Here is a 7,528-nt window from a genome sequence, read left to right on the forward strand (position 1 = left end):
AAAGCAAAAAATACAAAAATAACGGCTTCAGTGGCTATATTTGAAAATAGTGAAGAAATATTCAAAAATATGCTTCTCTGGCCGTGAAACGTCGATTTTGAAAATGTTATGAAAAATTGAGGTATATTTTTAGTAATTGTTCAATCGAGATGAAATCACTTTTAAGGAGTATTTTATAGGAAATTAAGCTGAATTCTATCAACAATTTTTCCAGAAAAAAATGCATTCAAAAGTGTACCGAAAAAATCGCATGTTTTTCTTCTTCAAGATACAAAATCCGTGAAATCGATTTCTTGTTGAAAATTGAATTTTAACAGTTTTTTGAATGAATATAGTTACATTTGCTTGAATTAAAGCTAAATGTACAAAAAATATGGTTTCCTTGGTTATATTTGAAAATAGTGAAGAAATACTCAAAATATGCTTCTCTGGCCGTGAAACGTCGATTTTGAAAATGTTATTAAAAATCGAGGTACATTTTTATTTATTGTTCAATCGAGATGAAATCACTTTTAAGGAGTATTTTATAGAGAGTTAAGCTGAATTCGGTCAAAAATTTGTCCAGAAAAAAATGCATTCAAAAATGTACCGAAAAAATCGCATGTTTTTTTTCTTCAAGATACAAAATCCGTGACTACGATTTCTTATTGAAAATTGAATTTTAACAGTTTTTTGATTGAATGTCGTTACATTTGCTTGAATTAAAGTAAAATGTACAAAAATAACAGCTTCAGTGGTTATATTTGAAAATAGTTAAGAAATACTCAAAATATGCTTTTCTGGCCGTGAAACGTCGATTTTGAAAATGTTATTAAAAATCGAAGTACATTTTTATTTATTGTTCAATCGAGATGAAATCACTTTTAAGGAGTATTTTATAGAGAATTAAGCTGAATTCGGTCAAAAATTTGTCCAGAAAAAAATGCATTCAAAAATGTACCGAAAAAATCGCATGTTTTTTTTCTTCAAGATACAAAATCCGTGACAACGATTTCTTGTTGAAAATTGAATTTTAACAGTTTTTTGAATGAATATCGTTACATTTGCTTGAATTAAAGCAAAAAGTACAAAAATTATGGTTTCAGTGGTTAAATTTGAAAATAGTGAAGAAATACTCAAAATATGCTTCTCTGGCCGTGAAACGTCGATTTTGAAAATGTTATTAAAAATCGAGGTACATTTTTATTTATTGTTCAATCGAGATGAAATCACTTTTAAGGAGTATTTTATAGAGAATTAAGCTGAATTCGGTCAAAAATTTGTCCAGAAAAAAATGCATTCAAAAATGTACCGAATAAATCGCATGTTTTTTTTCTTCAAGATACAAAATCCGTGACAACGATTTCTTGTTGAAAATTGAATTTTAACAGTTTTTTGAATGACTATCGTTACATTTGCTTGAATTAAAGCAAAAAATACAAAAATAACGGCTTCAGTGGCTATATTTGAAAATAGTTAAGAAATACTCAAAATATGCTTTTCTGGCCGTGAAACGTCGATTTTGAAAATGTTATTAAAAATCGAGGTACATTTTTATTTATTGTTCAATCGAGATGAAATCACTTTTAAGGAGTATTTTATAGAGAATTAAGCTGAATTCGGTAAAAAATTTGTCCAGAAAAAAATGCATTCAAAAATGTACCGAAAAAATCGCATGTTTTTTTCTTCAAGATACAAAATCCGTGACTACGATTTCTTATTGAAAATTGAATTTTAACAGTTTTTTGATTGAATGTCGTTACATTTGCTTGAATTAAAGTGAAATGTAAAAAAATAACGGCTTCAGTGGTTATATTTGAAAATAGTTAAGAAATACTCAAAATATGCTTTTCTGGCCGTGAAACGTCGATTTTGAAAATGTTATTAAAAATCGAGGTACATTTTTATTTATTGTTCAATCGAGATGAAATCACTTTTAAGGAGTATTTTATAGGGAATTAAGCTGAATTCGGTCAAAAATGTTTCCTGAAAAAAAATGCATTCAAAAGTGTACCGAAAAATTGCATATTTTTTTTCTTCTAGATACAAAATCCGTGACTACGATTTCTTATTGAAAATTGAATTTTAGCAGTTTTTTGATTGAATATCGTTACATTTGCTCGAATTAAAGCAAAATGTACAAAAATAACGGCTTCAGTGGTTATATTTGAAAATAGTGAAAAAATATTCAAAAATATGCTTCTCTGGCCGTGAAACGTCGATTTTGAAAATGTTATGAAAAATTGAGGTATATTTTTAGTAATTGTTCAATCGAGATGAAATCACTTTTAAGGAGTATTTTATAGGAAATTAAGCTGAATTCTATCAACAATTTTTCCAGAAAAAAATGCATTCAAAAGTGTACCGAAAAAATCGCATGTTTTTCTTCTTCAAGATACAAAATCCGTGAAATCGATTTCTTGTTGAAAATTGAATTTTAACAGTTTTTTGAATGAATATAGTTACATTTGCTTGAATTAAAGCAAAAAGTACAAAAATTATGGTTTCAGTGGTTAAATTTGAAAATAGTGAAGAAATACTCAAAATATGCTTCTCTGGCCGTGAAACGTCGATTTTGAAAATGTTATTAAAAATCGAGGTACATTTTTATTTATTGTTCAATCGAGATGAAATCACTTTTAAGGAGTATTTTATAGAGAATTAAGCTGAATTCGGTCAAAAATTTGTCCAGAAAAAAATGCATTCAAAAATGTACCGAAAAATCGCATGTTTTTTTTCTTCAAGATACAAAATCCGTGACAACGATTTCTTGTTGAAAATTGAATTTTAACAGTTTTTTGAATGACTATCGTTACATTTGCTTGAATTAAAGCAAAAAATACAAAAATAACGGCTTCAGTGGCTATATTTGAAAATAGTTAAGAAATACTCAAAATATGCTTTTCTGGCCGTGAAACGTCGATTTTGAAAATGTTATTAAAAATCGAGGTACATTTTTATTTATTGTTCAATCGAGATGAAATCACTTTTAAGGAGTATTTTATAGAGAATTAAGCTGAATTCGGTAAAAAATTTGTCCAGAAAAAAATGCATTCAAAAATGTACCGAAAAAATCGCATGTTTTTTTCTTCAAGATACAAAATCCGTGACTACGATTTCTTATTGAAAATTGAATTTTAACAGTTTTTTGATTGAATGTCGTTACATTTGCTTGAATTAAAGTGAAATGTAAAAAAATAACGGCTTCAGTGGTTATATTTGAAAATAGTTAAGAAATACTCAAAATATGCTTTTCTGGCCGTGAAACGTCGATTTTGAAAATGTTATTAAAAATCGAGGTACATTTTTATTTATTGTTCAATCGAGATGAAATCACTTTTAAGGAGTATTTTATAGGGAATTAAGCTGAATTCGGTCAAAAATTTTTCCTGAAAAAAAATGCATTCAAAAGTGTACCGAAAAATTGCATATTTTTTTTCTTCTAGATACAAAATCCGTGACTACGATTTCTTATTGAAAATTGAATTTTAGCAGTTTTTTGATTGAATATCGTTACATTTGCTCGAATTAAAGCAAAATGTACAAAAATAACGGCTTCAGTGGTTATATTTGAAAATAGTGAAGAAATATTCAAAAATATGCTTCTCTGGCCGTGAAACGTCGATTTTGAAAATGTTATGAAAAATTGAGGTATATTTTTAGTAATTGTTCAATCGAGATGAAATCACTTTTAAGGAGTATTTTATAGGAAATTAAGCTGAATTCTATCAACAATTTTTCCAGAAAAAAATGCATTCAAAAGTGTACCGAAAAAATCGCATGTTTTTCTTCTTCAAGATACAAAATCCGTGAAATCGATTTCTTGTTGAAAATTGAATTTTAACAGTTTTTTGAATGAATATAGTTACATTTGCTTGAATTAAAGCTAAATGTACAAAAAATATGGTTTCCTTGGTTATATTTGAAAATAGTGAAGAAATACTCAAAATATGCTTCTCTGACCGTGAAACGTCGATTTTGAAAATGTTATTAAAAATCGAGGTACATTTTTATTTATTGTTCATCGAGATGAAATCACTTTTAAGGAGTATTTTATAGAGAATTAAGCTGAATTCGGTAAAAAATTTGTCCAGAAAAAAATGCATTTAAAAATGTACCGAAAAAATCGCATGTTTTTTTCTTCAAGATACAAAATCCGTGACTACGATTTCTTATTGAAAATTGAATTTTAACAGTTTTTTGATTGAATGTCGTTACATTTGCTTGAATTAAAGTAAAATGTACAAAAATAACGGCTTCAGTGGTTATATTTGAAAATAGTTAAGAAATACTCAAAATATGCTTTTCTGGCCGTGAAACGTCGATTTTGAAAATGTTATTAAAAATCGAAGTACATTTTTATTTATTGTTCAATCGAGATGAAATCACTTTTAAGGAGTATTTTATAGAGAATTAAGCTGAATTCGGTCAAAAATTTGTCCAGAAAAAAATGCATTCAAAAATGTACCGAAAAAATCGCATGTTTTTTTTCTTCAAGATACAAAATCCGTGACTACGATTTCTTATTGAAAATTGAATTTTAACAGTTTTTTGATTGAATGTCGTTACATTTGCTTGAATTAAAGTAAAATGTAAAAAAATAACGGCTTCAGTGGTTATATTTGAAAATAGTTAAGAAATACTCAAAATATGCTTTTCTGGCCGTGAAACGTCGATTTTGAAAATGTTATTAAAAATCGAGGTACATTTTTATTTATTGTTCAATCGAGATGAAATCACTTTTAAGGAGTATTTTATAGGGAATTAAGCTGAATTCGGTCAAAAATTTTTCCTGAAAAAAAATGCATTCAAAAGTGTACCGAAAAATTGCATATTTTTTTTCTTCTAGATACAAAATCCGTGACTACGATTTCTTATTGAAAATTGAATTTTAGCAGTTTTTTGATTGAATATCGTTACATTTGCTCGAATTAAAGCAAAATGTACAAAAATAACGGCTTCAGTGGTTATATTTGAAAATAGTGAAGAAATATTCAAAAATATGCTTCTTTGGCCGTGAAACGTCGATTTTGAAAATGTTATGAAAAATTGAGGTATATTTTTAGTAATTGTTCAATCGAGATGAAATCACTTTTAAGGAGTATTTTATAGGAAATTAAGCTGAATTCTATCAACAATTTTTCCAGAAAAAAATGCATTCAAAAGTGTACCGAAAAAATCGCATGTTTTTCTTCTTCAAGATACAAAATCCGTGAAATCGATTTCTTGTTGAAAATTGAATTTTAACAGTTTTTTGAATGAATATAGTTACATTTGCTTGAATTAAAGCTAAATGTACAAAAAATATGGTTTCCTTGGTTATATTTGAAAATAGTGAAGAAATACTCAAAATATGCTTCTCTGGCCGTGAAACGTCGATTTTGAAAATGTTATTAAAAATCGAGGTACATTTTTATTTATTGTTCAATCGAGATGAAATCACTTTTAAGGAGTATTTTATAGAGAATTAAGCTGAATTCGGTCAAAAATGTGTCCAGAAAAAAATGCATTCAAAAATGTACCGAAAAAATCGCATGTTTTTTTTCTTCAAGATACAAAATCCGTGACTACGATTTCTTATTGAAAATTGAATTTTAACAGTTTTTTGATTGAATGTCGTTACATTTGCTTGAATTAAAGTAAAATGTACAAAAATAACAGCTTCAGTGGTTATATTTGAAAATAGTTAAGAAATACTCAAAATATGCTTTTCTGGCCGTGAAACGTCGATTTTGAAAATGTTATTAAAAATCGAAGTACATTTTTATTTATTGTTCAATCGAGATGAAATCACTTTTAAGGAGTATTTTATAGAGAATTAAGCTGAATTCGGTAAAACATTTGTCCAGAAAAAAATGCATTTAAAAATGTACCGAGAAAATCGCATGTTTTTTTTCTTCAAGATACAAAATCCGTGACTACGATTTCTTATTGAAAATTGAATTTTAACAGTTTTTTGATTGAATGTCGTTACATTTGCTTGAATTAAAGTAAAATGTACAAAAATAACGGCTTCAGTGGTTATATTTGAAAATAGTTAAGAAATACTCAAAATATGCTTTTCTGGCCGTGAAACGTCGATTTTGAAAATGTTATTAAAAATCGAAGTACATTTTTATTTATTGTTCAATCGAGATGAAATCACTTTTAAGGAGTATTTTATAGAGAATTAAGCTGAATTCGGTCAAAAATTTGTCCAGAAAAAAATGCATTCAAAAATGTACCGAAAAAATCGCATGTTTTTTTTCTTCAAGATACAAAATCCGTGACAACGATTTCTTGTTGAAAATTGAATTTTAACAGTTTTTTGAATGAATATCGTTACATTTGCTTGAATTAAAGCAAAAAGTACAAAAATTATGGTTTCAGTGGTTAAATTTGAAAATAGTGAAGAAATACTCAAAATATGCTTCTCTGGCCGTGAAACGTCGATTTTGAAAATGTTATTAAAAATCGAGGTACATTTTTATTTATTGTTCAATCGAGATGAAATCACTTTTAAGGAGTATGTTATAGAGAATTAAGCTGAATTCGGTCAAAAATTTGTCCAGAAAAAAATGCATTCAAAAATGTACCGAAAAAATCGCATGTTTTTTTTCTTCAAGATACAAAATCCGTGACTACGATTTCTTATTGAAAATTGAATTTTAACAGTTTTTTGATTGAATGTCGTTACATTTGCTTGAATTAAAGTAAAATGTACAAAAATAACGGCTTCAGTGGTTATATTTGAAAATAGTTAAGAAATACTCAAAATATGCTTTTCTGGCCGTGAAACGTCGATTTTGAAAATGTTATTAAAAATCGAAGTACATTTTTATTTATTGTTCAATCGAGATGAAATCACTTTTAAGGAGTATTTTATAGAGAATTAAGCTGAATTCGGTCAAAAATTTGTCCAGAAAAAAATGCATTCAAAAATGTACCGAAAAAATCGCATGTTTTTTTTCTTCAAGATACAAAATCCGTGACAACGATTTCTTGTTGAAAATTGAATTTTAACAGTTTTTTGAATGAATATCGTTACATTTGCTTGAATTAAAGCAAAAAGTACAAAAATTATGGTTTCAGTGGTTAAATTTGAAAATAGTGAAGAAATACTCAAAATATGCTTCTCTGGCCGTGAAACGTCGATTTTGAAAATGTTATTAAAAATCGAGGTACATTTTTATTTATTGTTCAATCGAGATGAAATCACTTTTAAGGAGTATTTTATAGAGAATTAAGCTGAATTCGGTCAAAAATGTGTCCAGAAAAAAATGCATTCAAAAATGTACCGAAAAAATCGCATGTTTTTTTTCTTCAAGATACAAAATCCGTGACTACGATTTCTTATTGAAAATTGAATTTTAACAGTTTTTTGATTGAATGTCGTTACATTTGCTTGAATTAAAGTAAAATGTACAAAAATAACAGCTTCAGTGGTTATATTTGAAAATAGTTAAGAAATACTCAAAATATGCTTTTCTGGCCGTGAAACGTCGATTTTGAAAATGTTATTAAAAATCGAAGTACATTTTTATTTATTGTTCAATCGAGATGAAATCAC

This window comes from Phalangium opilio, unplaced genomic scaffold (assembly GCF_054372755.1).
Source record: "Phalangium opilio isolate 3A_F unplaced genomic scaffold, DU_Popi_V2 ptg000329l_1, whole genome shotgun sequence".
NCBI lineage: Eukaryota > Metazoa > Arthropoda > Arachnida > Opiliones > Phalangiidae > Phalangium > Phalangium opilio.